The 14166-nt window shown below is 34.2% G+C and overlaps 1 protein-coding gene across 6 annotated transcripts in view; it reads right to left on the reverse strand.

Annotated features, from left to right (window-relative positions):
- Positions 1 to 14166, reverse strand: part of C3g (C3G guanyl-nucleotide exchange factor) — a 131469-nt gene that overhangs the window by 52327 nt on the left and 64976 nt on the right. The window contains exons 1-2 of one of the 6 annotated variants that reach the window (XM_078188363.1): positions 10740 to 11021; positions 10443 to 10671 (exon numbers count right to left, since the gene is read on the reverse strand). The exons of 4 other annotated variants lie outside the window; for them this stretch is intronic. The gene's annotated coding sequence lies outside the window, so the exon portion shown is untranslated. Of the gene's footprint in view, positions 1 to 10442; positions 11022 to 14166 lie in introns of those variants that run through there. One more of the 6 variants, XM_078188362.1, reaches the window with a different exon arrangement.

Below are 14166 nucleotides of genomic sequence, written 5' to 3' on the forward strand. Positions count from 1 at the left end.
CTTGAGAATGTAATCGCTAGGAGATTCCAACCCTTCGGGGACCAATCTGTACGAGATTCCAATCCTCAAAAGATGTATTATTCATAAATTATATACCTCGAGTGATCTGTTACACAGAAAAATGATCGATCACTTTAGTAGATCTCATATTACTTAATTACCCTACACACGCTCTTGTGAAGTGAAAATACAATTATTGTCCGAGTCAGATATGGTTAAATTGTTATGTCTCTATCGTTACGTCGAAATTTAATTTATTTGTTTAAAGTATGTGATTAAGAATCAAATATAATTGGTGAAAATTAAAGTACACAATATTACAGCACAAAAGAGAGAAATAATTTCTTACATACAGAAATTTTGGTGTTCTACTGCAAAAGCGTGTATAAATCTCTACATATTTCAAGTTAATAAAAATAACAACAATGATTTCGCGATGATAAGTAATTATAATTTCGTTGCAGGCTCTTCTGTGAGAACTTTTATCCAATGAATAAAAGCTAATTGTCCAAAGAACACCCGAAACATTGCGGAGAGTACGATGCACGGAAAAAGTTACAGACTTAGTAATCTCATAATTCGTGAAATGTCACCCATATGAGTTATAGAACAAAAATCATTATCGCTTCTCAAAATCGAAGTCTAGACAGTGTAATAAAAAAACTCCGTCAATAAATCTTCTAAGCACAAGACATAATGAGAGATACAGTTTCCATTTCGTTATGATGTTATCATTTTTTCCTTTCCAAAGCAGCCATGTTAAGAATAACGAGGGGGGGAAAAACTATGGTAAAAAGAACGATGAGAACTGTCGTTCGTTTATGGGATACACAAGCTCTGGCACGTGTTTCTTCCTCTTCGGATAGTTTTTCCTACTACACTTAGAAAGAAGTGCTGGTAGTAATAAATTGCTCCAGCGTTTATCCACGTGGTAACGATTGACATAATGGCGGAACACGTGTGTCAAGCGGCATATGCTCTGGATGGAGGTATACGAGGGCGTACATGGAAATTAGATGCACAACAGACGACACGGGCCCCTATGACGAAAAAGGAATCACTCTGTCAGAAGCCAGAGTACGAGAGATTTCAAACAAATAAAGGTTTCTGCTCGCAACTTTCATCTGGAGAAGATGTAAACTTCCCTGCGCAGGCGTTCCACTGCCATTTGTTTGCACGCAGTTTACTTCCTACTTACAATTACGTGCCCGGTGCACGGTATTTTATAACGAGGACAAACTGCTTCAGAAGTTGATATTTTACTATGGAAGACCCTGCATACTGCGGTACCAAAAACTGTTCTTTTGAAACGATGTAGGGTTTTTAAAATTCAGCCAAGAAGTTTCAATTTTGTTAAACTGTTAAAAGGACTAAATCATTGGACGATGCTCAGTATAAATTTTGGAAAATTTTTAATATTGTTCAGTACGTCTCTGTAATACATAAGCATGTTCGAAACTTCATTTATATTGACCAGCATTGTTAACTTTATAAAAAAACCATTCAACTGATTTAACTTGATGATTTAACCGATAACTATAAGACATAATAAGAAAAGTTTAAAAAACCATTTTACTATTTCTTTTTATCATTCCAATCAATTTCAACTTTTACAAACATTTCTGTAGACATTGTCTAGTTAACTAGACACTTTAGTCTCGAAAACTTTTTAATCTATTTGGCCGAATTTAAAAAGGATTGTAATATTTCATTTTACAAAGTGTATGAATATTTGTTGGAACCATTGTAATTAAACGAAATCATATTGAGCACCAAAAGCGTCTTGTTTTCCACATTGAAAATGTCTGTTACACTCACTGTATACCAATTATTACTTGTAGACATCGCGTTCTACGGGCTTTTCATTTTCTTCTACATTTTCCGAACTTTTTGCTCGCCTTTTTAAGCGAAGTCCAATGGACAAGAATCCCCCGAGTATCTTGAAAAGTCGCTTTCTATCGTTCTGAAGAGGACTCGAAGTCGATTTATCGTTAGTCAAATCGAGCGTGACGAAGTCTCCGCACGGCCGACTTGAAACTGCAAAGTGACTCACGGGAGTCGTAATAAACACGTCATGCCCGCCAGAAGCGCGTATAAATAATTAATCCTCTCGAAGATGCAATTTATACTCCGTTCGTCGCGTGGGTGAGTTCGTAGACGAGTTCGAACGGTTTGCTTAGTTTGTCGACGTAAAACTTGCAAGTTTCCTTTCGTTAATTAATCGACCAGATATATAGGGAACGTACTAATATTTATTCCTGCATGAAAATGCTGCCTTTTCCTTATAAATATTGGCGAACGAAAACGGAAAGATAATGCGAGTAAGAGAGCAATAGGAATGATAATGCGTTAAACGCATAAACGGTAGATCTTCGTCAGAAAAATATAACTCAGCATGCTTTAGATCGCGTATTTTACAAAAGTACTGTTAACATATTTTCAAGCAGTATAACTTTATTAAAATTACCCCAAAATGACTCGAATATTTTTGAGATGATAGATCGACTAGTTTACCTACAGAAGTAGTAAATACATTTTTTATTCATTCTCTGGAAAACTAGCCGATGTAATATCACACAAATATCAAGGGATTTGTAACAATTTTTTAGAAAAGTTATTCCGTTTGAAAAGGTGTTAACGCGTGTTAACGCACGCGACTGTGTAAGTTCGATTAACAATTCTTTCCAATATATTTTCTAAACACGTTAACTTTTTGCGCACCTTAATAAAACGTATAGAAGATCACACAAATTGTGAAAAACTAGATAGTTAAATAACAATATTCATAGTCTGGATCTAAATGGGCCCGTATCTTACTTTATAAATTTACGCTAGGTTTACGTGACCACATTTATTAATGCAAAAACTATTGAGAATGTAAACATACATTAATTCATATCATTAGGTATAATATTATGATTGAAATCACTAACAGTCCGAATAAATACATTTTTCTTGCTTTTATCAAGTAATATACTAGAATAGTTGCTTACAGTGCTCCGTAAATCTAGTGTTGATGGAGAAGTATGATAAGTTGGACAGATGGGAAATCACAGAAGAGAAGATAGTAGAAGGAAAGATAAATAAGAGAGTAGAAAAGTGGCTGGGGTCTGTGGGAAGCCAAAGAAATAAGATAAGAAAAATAAGAAGAGGTGAAGAAGGCCAAGAGCAATAAAAGATGATGGCGTAGTAAGTAGAACTAAGCAAGAAATAAATAGTAATTACACGTATACCTCGACAGGGTAACAAACGAATAAATAATAAATGTGCTATATTTTGTGATTATTATGTAAGTGATTTGCTAAAAATGTAGTAAACTAGGCAGAATAAATAAATAAATAATAATAATGTATATACTGCTGCGCTTACTTTATATTCCAAACACGTTAGCATGATTTATTAAACCGATAGCATGAGATAAAAACGCACGCGAACTTTAATAAAATTCTGAACATCGCGAGCGAAGAAAATTCATCTTATCTCGGTAAGCACAGTTGCCACGCGAACGTTACTACACTTAATTAATTAGAAGCTCCTGTTACAATGTCCCTGACATTAAATTCTCCTCGACGCTCTGCCTCCGCGCCGGGGAAACACCGTCTCCGATCTTTTTATTCGTGTTCAGTAAAAAGAAATTGCAATATCGCGTTACGAACTCGATATCGCATTTCGTCTTTCCAACAACTGGCAAGCGAGAAACTCGAAGAAAATTTCTCTGCAGGAATGGTTTAAGCGATTTGTTACGTACAAATAACTCGAACGCGCAAAACAATTCTTTATTAGGAAGAGTTCATTAAAGCGAGCCTTCAGTAATTTATCATTGAATCAAAAAAATTACATGTCGCTTAAATTTATAATTCCAAGTATTGTCTAAGTTTTTACTGACTTAGGATTTAGTTAAGTAATATAGTTTCATAGTAACCATAAATGTTTCTGTGATTGCGAGGCAAAATTAGCAGCGTTTGTTTATCTGTATAAACCTATCCAATCTATTGTCATGATTTCTTTTAATAAATAAGCGAATTATATTTTTTTATTATTGCAACGTGCATTCTTAACACATTATCTGACTGACGATGATTTAATAATTTTTGAGAATGTACAATTTGCAGTGACAAACTTCTTAATAATTTATTCGACAAACAGGGATATTCAAAATTACTTTTATTGCAGCAGAATAATTCAGAATCCTATTAACAGACCTTTGGTAGACAAAGCGTTAAAAATTATGGAGTATTATTAACACGTTGACGCCGGCTTGACCCACCGGTAGGTCATACGTGTCAGACCCGTGAGGCGGCGTACATTTGTTTATTTTGCTTCCATTTCACAAAATAGGTTTATGTTATTTCATCTGAACATTACAAACAGATATTCAATAATAAAAACATAGAAATTCAATATTATGAACTTAACATAATTATTTAATTTTTGTAAATTTCGGGCGCCGTCTCACAGAGAAAATCGTGAATATCGACGCCGGCGTCAACGTGTAAAAGAGTATTCAAGAATAGGTAGTATTTAAGAAAAAGAGGGTCGATTTCATTGTCACTGAGAAAATCGAAAGTGGTCGCCGTTCGAGGCACATCTGCATGCTGCAACTTGCGAAAGTGAAAAATCTCGGGAAGCTTGAAGAAACATTTGTCTTCCAGCAGTTTTCGAATTCTATAGAATTACTTGCGAAACCGTTCCCTACGGACACGGACTGTGATCCTCGCAACTTTCCTCATAAAGCAGGAAAATAGGAAAAGTGAATAGGGCGGAACAATATTTCCCGAACTCGATGGCGAACTTTTCAGTTTTAAACGAAAGTTTATTGCACCGGGGGACCTTAAATTTCCTCTTCTCTTTCAACGAGATAACGCGACGATGATAAAGGATGGATGCAAAACATTCGTCGGAATGAAGGCTGAAAGAATCCTTCATTTTCTCGTGCTGCGTCCACGATCTCAAGAATCGTGGATCTTCATTAATCACGTGTGCACCAAGGTGTGCAACGAAACCGGTGTTTTCCACGATCCATCATGCTCCGCTTCATTTTTGTATTTTGTTTACGGAATTCTTGCATTCTCTACAAAAGAGGTGATTCGTAACTTCAAGACAATAGACAGGCCAGAGACAAGTTCTAGTAAAAAAAAATTGAAAAAGTATTGGAAGTTACTTTCTTATGACATAATATTATTAAGTCGAAGATTTAATATTCTTAAGACATTGCATTTTCTTAATATATTAGTGGAGTAAAGCTATAGAAAAAATACGAAAAGTATTTTTTTTAAAAGTAAGCTTTTTTTATATTTCGCTGAATTTATCAATGTAATTGGAACATTTAACATCTGTTTTCTTTTAACAATGTACATATCTCAAGTTGCAAACCCGAATGTCAAGACATACTCATAACTGCTTATTTTTAATCGGCAAGATTTCGTGGAAATTCAAGTTTTTCTTTTCGCTCACAATAAAGAAAACATTTATTTCAATTAAATATTTCACATTCATGTCGTAAAATTTATATTTTTTTATATACTGATTATATAATTGTAAAATCGATTAAGTATTTCTATTATTACTTCAGTTAATACATAAATAAATTAGTATTACAAATTAGGCATATGCAACACAGTTGAGAAAAATAATATTCGCAAATTTTGTATATCCTTAGTTGAAATATTTTTGCCGAGGTCTGATTCTAGATGCGAAAAAATCTAAGGCGAAGGAGAAAGACCGACAGAATTATTTTTACGGATGATCAAACCAGACGTCCCTCCGACCGGTTGATTGAAAAAATTCTTTCTTATTAGCAGCAGGAACGGCCAGCCACGAAAATAAAAATGTTAACACGCTCGATGACTTAAGTCTGACCTTCGTCCTCCTGTTTATTAAATCGCCCGACCGACCGCCTACTTTCGTGCACTTGCAATGATCTCATGTCTGAATTCCATATACGGTGCGTTTTATTGTATAATAATGTCCGCCAGTGAACACTACAGCAAATATCGATGCTACCCAAGCATTCCTGAAAGATTACGAACGACAGAGCTTGCGAATGATCGCAATGTCGTATCTGGAGATTAATCGAATTAAGAAACCCCTTGTGATTGAAATAAAAGTTAGCGTATAACAATTCGACACAATTTTAATAAATTTCTTTGTATAATTATAATCCAACATGAGTAAATTCTAAAAGAATATTCAATTAAAGAGGCAAAGTTAATAGAACTTTGAAATTTAACTTCAATATTAAATCATTTTTATTTCTATTAATGTAATCGAACAAACTCTATTGTCAGTATATAATTAATATTTTGTATTTTTAACAGAAATAAATAGATAACTAAAACAATAAAACGCTTTTAATAAAATTAAATCGATTACAAATTTGTCCTTTCATTAAATTTTTACGAAACGGCATAATTTAAAAACTGTACTATTTTAATAATGCAAATTCCGAGGATATTGTTAGTAAACCGTTTTTACATTGCAACAAATTAATTACGGAGCGTTCGCTGCTCATCGTTACCTAAAGTGTCGAACCGATTTTCATTTGCTCTGACTTTAACGATGCAATTTCCATAGACGTCTACGTTCCACCAATTAACTACAGTAATATCGTTAATTATGTATTCTGAGTTGTAGGAAGTACTTTTTAAATTTGCATCTGTAAATAATTAAATGCTTCGATTGTTAACGGAGTAATTTCAAGTTTCACTTAATTAATGCACCGTATGTTTCTTTGTCGCAAATATGTCTTTTCGTTTCGGGTAGTTTCCTCGGTCTAGACCACAATAAATTTTACGTACCCGAGAATGAGTAGTCATAGTGTCACGTGTTATCTAATACTGCGTTCTAGCATCATTAGAATCCCACTCAAGAACCACGGAACATATTCAATGATCACTCAAGTGTTAATAGAGCACACTTGAGGAATGTTTCTGACAATGAGAGAGCTGGAACTTCCCTGAACGGCTTGTCCTTTCATAATATTTCAGTTGAATAGGAATTGCAAAACAGATGCTTGCCGTTGTTTAAACAATTTCTATATGCATAGAACTGACATAAGTTTTCAAACATACTAACAATATCGTCAGAATTCTTTTAAATATATCTATGTCAAATTTTTTAAAATATATATCTAAAATCTTTTAAACACATCTCTAAAATAGTAAAAATTGTTTAAATATATTTCCACAAATGTTAAAACTTTTTAAATATATTTCTTCCGTCTTGTAGACAATAGTAATATATGAACGACAAAACGATTGCTTCGGTTCACATAATCCTTTAAAATTGTAGTTATTTCATTGATTTTAGAATCTTCATGGTTTTTCTGAGATTAGATCATGTTATTACATGATTCATCCGTCGTATAATTTTCATATGACATCGAGGATTAAACATTTCATAAACCATGTAACCATTTCGCGGATGGCTACACATTTCTCAAGGACAGGCTTGAATGAAACTACCTGAAAAATGATATCGTTAAAAAACAAAGTTGAGCGTAAATTTTAGTAACTGTATAAAGTTTGCTTTAACACGTTGACGCCGGCGCCGATATTCATGATTTTCTCTGTGAGCCGGCGCCCGAAATTTAGAAAAATTAAATAATTATGTTAAGTTTATAATATTGAATTTCTGTGTTTTTACCATTGAATATTTGTTTATAATGTTCAGATAAAATAACATAAACCTATTTTGTAGTATCTATTTTGTGAAATGCAAGCAAAATAAACAAATGTACGCAGCCCACGGATCTGACAAGTATGACCCGCCGTATGACGTAAGCCGTCGTCAACGTGTTAGTAAATAATAAAAAATTTTCAGACCGATCCAATAATATACCCGAATAAGTCTTCCGAAAAATAATAAATTTCAACTACCATACCCTACGGTAAATTTTTACTTTCCATCTCCAGTTCCATTAATAACGTTACTTTGGATTTATGGGGATTTTAGGGCTGATATTCGACACATAAAAGAATTCTACGCAGGAGATCTTGCAGAAATTTTGATTCCATTCATTCCTTAGACTCTTCGGAAGGTACAAAACGCGTAAAGTTCCACAGTGTGATCGTAAAAAGCTTAACGAGGCTCTCTCCAACAATCGGAACCATTTTGCAGAAGCGTAAATTTGCATAACAATCTACGGTCGCGAGGTTATCAAATAATCCTGAGGACAATATTTCACGGTTTCTTGTTCAATTTCGTTGGGCATAAAATTCGGGGATGCATCGAGACAGAATGCGGATGCAATAATAAAACCCTTCCAGCGATCTCTGGAAGCGCAATGTATGTATACCGGCGCGCAGAAAAATACGGAACACGCCCGCAAAGTGAGTCATTGGGCGCTCGGGCACGGATACATAATAGTGGAAACGGAAAAGTTTCATTAGCCGGCTGCACCGTGAACGAAAACTCCGTGATTTATCGTTACCAGACAAAAACACGAAAAGCTCGACGTTCGTCTGAGCGGACACGTCATTTCTGTCACGAAGTTATTAATAAACGCCACCGTGTCACGATGATTGATTCCTAAGATCGTCTTATCCAAAAGGCGCCGTATTGGGCGCCGCGTCGAGGAGCCACAAAAATTTGCTGGACTCGGAAAGAAATTTTCACTATTTTGACATTTTGAAATGAAAGAGGAATTAAATGATTTTGAAAAACGTTCTTGGAAAAGCCTTTAAATTAAAAGTTACTATAAATCCTCAAAAATATAACAAAACTTTTCGCGGAGAAATATATATTTCGTTTATCCATATTAAAAAGTTCTTCATTATTGCAACAAATATCAAATATTATAGGTGCATTTTTTAATATTAAGAACATGAAATGTAATAGTAGAGGCGAAGTATCTGTAAAAACACAAAAAATTTTAAAGTACATTTGTAAAAAATGATTATTTATTATGATACTATAAAAAAGGATTAAAATTTTATTATTATTAATTTAAAAAAAAGATGGTTTATAAAAGAAATTATTATTATTATTGAATATTATTTAACGAATCGTATTGTAACGATATTATATAACTTTTATACAGAAATTCACATTCAGAATGTTATTTATTACTAACACTTGTATAACTAATTTACAGTTTACAGATTGTGTTTCTCTCATGGGATTTTTCTATACATACAATGTTTTACTATACTGATTCGACAGTATTAATTCTATTACACTTTTTAAAAAGATATAAATATTTTTTTCGATAAATGCTGTAACAGTTCCAATAATTTTTCTTCGAGCCCTATAAATATGAGAATTTATATAAATAATCACGATCTACTTATAATAAACTGTATTACAACCGGGAAGGTTACTAATAGAGTAATCCATTTATATCCACCCGGTAATTAATAAAAACGTCTGATAAATACTATATTAATAGGGTACTATACAAGTTTTATATCATATATTTATATTTAAAATCTGTCTAGACTTCCAGACAACTCGATTTATCGAATTTTCTGTTATATTATTACAATAATCAGATTGTGGCATTCATGCATTTGCAATATGTGTATTTGTAGAAGTGCCTGATAAAATACAAGTATTATCATAAATTAGTTTGCAGAAATAGAAGTTGGCATAATGAGTCACATTCTAATTATAAATTCAAAATAAAAGCCGTTTGTCGACAGTCTGTCATACTAAATAAATCGTGACCTCCGACAGTCCATTGTAGCTCTATAGATATGAAAATCAGCAACATAACGTACTGCAATAGTATGATTTTCTTGCTGCATTTCGATTTTAAAAACCTAGTTGTATAACCGGCAAAAAGAGTGAAATCAATATTACAGCTACGAAAATATTTCAGTAAAATTAAATGTAAGATTCCATTCCAGAATATTCTATACTGGAATGAATTATAAATAACTTCCGGTTTCCTTTCCAAAGTTCCTGTCAGACCAAGGCGCCATTCAATGAACCTTTCAATTGTCATTGATTAGAATAAACCTCATTCCATTCCATCTTTTTTAATGCAATTATTACTTAGTTATTATCCACGATTTTTCTCTATTTTTCATCGATTAGAATAAACCTCATTGCATTCCACCATTTTTAATTCAATTATTATCCACTATATTTTCCATAGCCACGACGGAAGCCATATTTTCTTATAGTCCACACACTCAGGCCACATAAATTCTTTGCTTCGCCGATTCTCTTTTCCCAGTACAACAATGTATCTTATATTTCTTATTTTACAGATTTGTATGTAAAATAAAAACTGGCTGCATAAATTACAAGTCACCGAGGGCTAAATAGCAAATTTATTTATCCTTCAATCTTTTAGTAGATTACAAATAATACAGTGACATTTCTAAATTCTTTTCATATTTCTACCATTTTAAACTGCAGCTAACCAAATATGCTATAAATGCATAAAAACCGTAGTCCAATTATTAATATCACAACCCCGAAAAACAAACTGTTACCTTGCAACGACTCTCAAGAATATCCACCGTTCCGTCTTTCTTCAGTTTTCCTGCGACTCTGTCCGTCCCTTGTTTATGTTTCGTTCGAGCACAAGCACGAGATGACCATTCTCGTCCGTAAGATCGTTTCCAAAGCCAATAATACCTCTCCGAACGTCTACCCTAACCGTGGTCACCGCGCACACCTCGTAAAACAGTTCGACAGTGAACAACATTCACGGGAGCACCACTAAAACATCGTGCAATCGAAGTATCACTGGACTTCCGTCACTCTTCGGTCAACGAGGATCTATTTACCGGTCTGATTGTCATCGATCGATCGAGCTTCTTCGATCATCGAGGAAACCGAGTCTCGAGCGGAAGCTGTGGACCGGACACGTTGACAAACCGAGAGGAACGAACGGAACGTCGCGACGCGCGACACAACAGAAACGAGACGACGTACGTCCGGAGCGCGTGGCGTGTGCGCATCGACTGCTAACTAACTTCATCCGACGAGCATCGAGTACGATCTCTTGTTTCCGTCTTCGTCCCACTCGTCTGCGTGTCCTGCTCTCCCCTCTCCCTCCCGCTTGTTTATCTCCGCCTATAGTTCCGTCTTCTGTTTCCACCTCCCTCGAACCCTAGCGTCGTCCTTGTCCAGCTCGGGTGCTTGCGATTAGCTGTCCCGCTCGCACTCGTCGCTTGTACCACGAAAGATCTTCCGTCTCTTTTTCCCCTTGGTCAATCCTCGTCGCACTCACGCCAGCTTTGGAGTCGCCAGGCCGAGCTTTCACGTTCGCATCTCGCGTCTTTCACGCTCGCGCCCTACCGATGACAGCAAGATGCATCGGTCGTGTTTGCAGCCCATTTAGTATAATACTTGGCTATTTTCAAGATTGGAAATTAGCGAAGCATTGTGGCTCAATGGCCCGCGAATAAAGCTGATGCGTTTCTTGCGATTCGAACGGGAACGACTGCGATACTTGGACCTCTTATTTCCCGCCATTTCTTTTGGAACGAGCTGGCGTTCTCTACGTTTTGGGGAGATGAACTACTTTGGCTGACTTTTTGTTTCGGTATACATGTATATATATTTTGCTCTTTGTGAATTCGGGAGAGAAATAATGGAATTAGATTGTTTCATTGTTCTTATACAGATTCGTTGTTCGTCATGTGGTTCATAGATTCATTAATGTTTAATTCCTTAGTAATAGTTGTTAATTTATTACTGAAAACAGCTTACGTTTTTAATGTACATCTAGTCATGTTAGATTAGAAATGATAATTTTTAAAATGTGTATGAAAATCTTTTTTAAATGTACACTTTAAATAAATTTGTTTATGTTACATGTTTTTTGAGTCTATACATGTGCAGTTAATTGGCATTCGCACTGTAAATTCATATATAATGTAACAAGTAAATAATTATTATCCATATCAGGATATAATGGAATGAATTGTATAATGATAATAATAATAACAACAACAATATCAGAAAATATCTGAATTCAGAACTAATTCAGATATATCTAAATAATATCAGAAAAATTTTAATGTAGAAATATAAGCTTCTGACTATTAGGATTTCTTATATTCAAGGGATATGATCTCGGATTTTTAAAATTAGAAGCTGTGTTCAACAACATGACATTATTTTCGAGAAAGAGATTTTTGTGTCAAAGGAATAAATAATGTGATGAAAAAGGTATTTGAGACTTCAAACAGCAAAATGAAGCAGAACAAAGAAATAACGATCTTACAAATGAGAGTCATGTTACAGCAGACTAGGGAATAGTTTTTCTCCGTGCCATTCATTGGCCTACTGTTTGGTACCTGAAACAAGGGCTCAGTTTACAAGTCACTTGTGCGTGCTTCCAGGACTTCATTTGTACATTGTACCGGTACAGTGATCCTATGATTACTCCTCTATGGGATCGTGTGACACCTCGGTGCGAGCGACACGATTCCTCTTACCGTGGGAGAAAACAGACCGTTTCTTTGGAAAAATAAATCATCCATTTTCTTTTCATTATGTTCCCTTCTTTGTCCATTAGTCCGAAAGATATTTCAAACTATCAATATGCTAACCTTATGTAATTAGAAATTTCGTTCTAAATGCGTTTATTTTTCCGGTTCTTTTCAAAAACATTTTATTTTATCATTAAAAATAAATACAGGGGTAGAAAATATAATATGCTTGTACTAGTGTTTTGGCAATTTGTTCGTAATTCTGCAATGATTTTTTGTATGCGTCTCGATGATTTTTTAATATGTTGCAAAAGAGAATATTATTAATAATTTTTTCCTTTGTACATAAAGTAGATAATCGTCTTCAGTTTCTGAAATATTCGTACGAAACTATTGGTACAACTAGAGCAAGTCAATTGCAGATTTACTATCATTTTTATCAAACCAGAACTGAAAAATTTAATTAATTTCTTAACTAGAAAGATTTCAGGTAATTTCTTAAAGTTTAAAAAACGAAGTTTGCATACTTAAAAAAGTGTTGCCTAAAGCAACAGGCAAATAATACAACTTTTATTTATTCAAATGACCAAGTATCGTCTCATTTTCATTGTTATCGTCAAGTGATATTACCCAGAAATATTTTTAGAACTCCGTAATTTAAATTTCCATAAAATGTAAAAACTAGTTCGTTTACATATGAATCATAGAGATGATCTCAGCGGTATTTGTGCATTTAATTAACTGCCATTAGAATGCAGTTTTTAAGTAAGTACTTACTAAGTTTATTGTACTTAGAGATTATCTCGTATTTAATAAACAAGAAAATAATTAGATTGCAGATTCTTATGCATGTTCCCATTTTCGTACGTGATCTTGCAAACGTTAGAATTGAAGTTATTATAAAAAGAAAATGTAAATTCTAATACACCTTGTTAACTTATATGTATCTCTGTGTCTCAAACATGTGAATTCTACGACTAATTATGTCAAAAAACATAAGCTATGTTTTAAGGATATAATGTTAACGTAAATTTCACATTTTCTTGTCAAATGGCGTTAAATCGTTAACACAGTTTACATAACCGGAATGAAAGAAGGTCTTCCCCCGAATCAAGGCGGTATCCAATCCGCAGAGTTTAAAATGGCGGCAACTTGTTGTAATCGGAATGCAGTGCGGCAAGTGGTTTTCCAAACTTTTCGACCTTTTCCCGTGACGGAAATCGAAAACAGGCTTCCCGCCCTTTTCGTGGGCGAAGTCGAGGTCCCTTCTCTTCTTTCATGATATTCGACTCCCGAACGTGACCCCAAAGCCTTTCGTTTCTTCCCACTCTCGAAATGCTATGCAACCATCCGTAGGAACCAGATTTTTCCTCCTCGCGGCGCTCGAAATTTTCGTCGCTGAACGTAATTAAGAAATGTTCGGCATTTCTCTTAAAAATACCGACCACGGCACTAAATTACTATCTTTCAAAGTAATAATGTCAAATAAAGAAATGAAAACACGGAGTCAATTATTTATTAACTTCTATAAAATTTGTGACATCGTTGTAATGATTTTTACTTTCTACATTCGAGTGCTAAGAGTTGAATCTTTGCACTAGGAAATTGATAATAATTATAGTACTTTCAAAATTAATCATTTTTGATTTATAAAATTTGTATTAGTACAATCTTCTATCAAATTTTATTGAAACCGTTAAATTATTTCCAACGCTTTATCGTTTTATATTTTCTTTAACTCTGAATCTACTGATCAAGATAATCGGTTCGAAAT

Source organism: Augochlora pura, chromosome 8 (assembly GCF_028453695.1).
Source record: "Augochlora pura isolate Apur16 chromosome 8, APUR_v2.2.1, whole genome shotgun sequence".
Lineage (NCBI taxonomy): Eukaryota > Metazoa > Arthropoda > Insecta > Hymenoptera > Halictidae > Augochlora > Augochlora pura.